This window comes from Lactuca saligna, chromosome 7 (genome assembly GCF_052625555.1).
Source record: "Lactuca saligna cultivar CGN05327 chromosome 7, ASM5262555v1, whole genome shotgun sequence".
NCBI lineage: Eukaryota > Viridiplantae > Streptophyta > Magnoliopsida > Asterales > Asteraceae > Lactuca > Lactuca saligna.
This window is the reverse complement of record NC_136423.1, coordinates 126,264,144-126,267,698: the sequence shown is the minus strand read 5'-3', so window position 1 is coordinate 126,267,698 and position 3,555 is coordinate 126,264,144.

Here is a 3,555-nt window from a genome sequence, read left to right as displayed (position 1 = left end):
CGTAAAGTAAATAATTGAAAAAAACTTATTCCCACAATGACTCGACCTGAATAAAACGCCACAATGTTCCTTACGAAATATATTTTTAAAATATATTTTGAATCATGTCGATATGTAATCTCATTTATGTAAAATGAAATGAGTAAGCATAGTTGTTAACATGTTATGTTCAACCTTAATGCGGAAATTAATTTGCAGTTGGTGTTTGTCGATTGTCATGCGGGCCCTTTGTATTGTGGTTGTTATTTGTCTTATTCAATGGTCAAAATTAAAAATTGTTACAGTTATATTCATATATGGTAATTCATCTTTTTATACTAACGACTCTGTACTTAAAGTGTTTGTGCCTTTCAAATTAAAGCAAAAAAGTTACAACAATACATTGAAGTTTAGAATCCGGCGTAAGATAGTTGTACAAAAGAACAACACATAAAGTAAAAAAAAAAGGTGAACTATATCCATCTCTAAACTTATATCAGCATCTAAACTCTGAATTAAAGTTGTCAAGATCAAAATTCTACATATGATTGTTTTTATGTTTGTAAGATCCAAATAAAAATCCTAAGATCCCACAAAACATTACATAAAAGGTAATGCTTTTAGAGATCCTAAACTTATATCAACATCTAAACTCTGAATTAAAGTTGTTAAGATCGAAATTCTACATACGATTGTTTTTAGGTTTGTAGGATCGAAATAGAGATCCTAAGATCTCACAAAACATTACATAAAAGGTAAATGATCATATATATATATATATATATATATATATATATATATATATATATATATATATATATATATATATATATATATATATATATATATATATATATATAATTTCCGTATATCATGGTTAAATAGCTCATAAAAGAAAAGTAATTTGTCATGCAGTAGTTAATAACATAGTTAAATAGCTAAAAAGTGTATTAATACTAATTATTTATTATACAACCTTCATGTTATTTGCTTTAACTATAAGGTGGAAATTGATAACAATTTTTGAAATTCAATTAAAAACCGTAATTTCTCAAGCTCTCGAGAAAAAAAAAAATGCTTGAATAGTAAAAGAAAAAAACTAAAAAAAGGTCCACCTTTATTGTTGAGCTTGAACTATTGAGTGAAGAAATTAATAACCAGCCAAAGCTAAATCTCAAACTCTACCATTGATTATGAAAGCATAATGTAAAAGGAAAAAAAAAAAAAAAAGAATTCTATAGTAAGTGATTTATTGTTAAAAAAAACAAAACAAGAATAAGGCTATTATTGATTGCGTACTGGGTAAGGAGACAAAGTTAACTAATAAATGGGAAAGATAATAAAATCCAGATCAAAATTTTGCAAGTTTCATGGAATGGTAGGATCGCATCCCGATCTTACGATCCTATTATGATCTGATGAGGTTTTTATAGGTAGGATTATTGGATCTTACGATCTATCAAGATCTTGATCTGGGCAACATTACTCTGAACATCTTGTATTAAATATCGCACCTCAACACTAGGCTTTGAGGACCACATGAATTATTCTTCGATTCAAGGCTAATCTTGATGATTACTTGCATGTTAATGTGATTTGTGCAATATAAGTTCAAGTAATCTTTAGTTATCATGTGTTGTTATCTAATATCTATGAAAATAAATTATTGGAAAAATATTTGTAAAATTTCCCTTTATAGTAAAATTTTCAAAAATTGTTACCTCGATTAATAATGTTCAAACCATCTACTCATGTACTTTTGAGCTTTCGTCGGAATATTGAGTTTTCGCAAGCAACGCCTAGTACAACTCGTGGACTTTAACACCAAGATCCATAGATGCATACAAGAAACTTTTATTGTTTTGCATTTTTTTTATAAAATCATGATGCCTATACATTGTATTGTTTTTACAAGCTTTGACACACTATTTTTCAAACATGTTTTAGAAGAGTTTTTCATACATTTTGTATGATATATTTGTTGGATTATGATGATCTTTTGGCCACAAATACACAAACACGGTGGATCTTTTGTTCAACCAATTAGTGCAACTACTATGCTAATTATAACCTTGTAATATAACACAACCCTTAGACTGGTGATTTCACTTTCTTTTGCTCTTCAAGCTATTTATGAGAACCTGAGTCATGGATAATGAGTCAATATCAGAGTTCATGATTATGTTTCCTGATTCAAATTTGTGATGACCATATTAGATTGTTGATCCGACCAACTCAATATCAGCTCAACCAAGCATTTAGTTTTCAACATCAAATCATCAAGGGGTCCAGAGATATTAACTTCTCCTATTAAGGCAGAAGGACCAAATAATCTTCAACTACATAGACTTGCCCTCTTTCTCATGTAATATCTGGTTAATCCGAGTATGACTTCCAGTAACGAACAATTATGGGGAAAAACTATTGGGTTAAGGTGTCTAAGGTCAACTAAATTTGTATAATATTGATGAATAAGAGTAAAATCCTTTTTGGGTTGCCTTCATAACCAAGAAATTGCTTAGATTGATTTTAGAAAGAGATAAATGTTTATTAATATATTATATGACTAATATATTGATTAGAAGTAGTTATAATTAATTTAGAACTAATTAGAATTAATTAAAAGTTGAAGGACTATAGCTATAATTGTTTAAAAGTTGAGCAAATGACAGGTTTTAGAACCCTCCTATGTGGGACGATTTTGGGGCTCCTCTTGGAGCCTTCTAGAAGCCTTCATGTGGATAATCAAAGAACTAGATAATTACCTTATTTGAAATAATTTTATTTTATATTCAAATCAGGGTTTCTAGGTGTTTCCTAATCATCTATAAATAGGGCCTTGGACTTGGAATTTTTTGGAAATGCTATTCTATATACTAGATTCGAAAATTTCCTACATCTCCCCTCTCTCTCCTAAATATTCTAGGGTTCTTGTGTTGTGGGTGTGAACCATTAGAGGCTTGCACACAATTGAAGCTAGTTTTCAAGAGACTATTGGATTAATTTAGTTGGATCAAAGGGTTTTTTTACAATAACAAATCAGAGGCATCTTATTATCCATGTGAATTTTAATTTCAACTAGGATTATAATTTTGTTGTTTAATAGTACGTTGCTTCAATAGAGTTATGACATAAATTAAATTGGGTTGCATGTACCCTTAAGAGTTATGACATAGATAATTAAGATCTAGATTAGAATAATTACATTTATAAATATTATTTTAACTGGATAAAATCTCAATATTTACGTTGGTAATCTGATCTCCTAATATCTAGAATCTTTGAATTATCCTCATGGTTTAATTATTTATTTAATTAAAAATATTAATTTCAAAATTATTAATAGAAATTTCTAAACTTTATTTTAAATGTTTGAAATACAACTTTATATATATATATATATATATATATATATATATATATATATATATATATATATATATATATATATATATATATATATATTAAAAGTTTAATACTATATGTATAACATGAATCAGTTGAATCACTGGTATGACTCATTCACGAAGTCATGCTATAAAGAGGGTATAAGGAAGCAGCCTATAAAATAGTTGT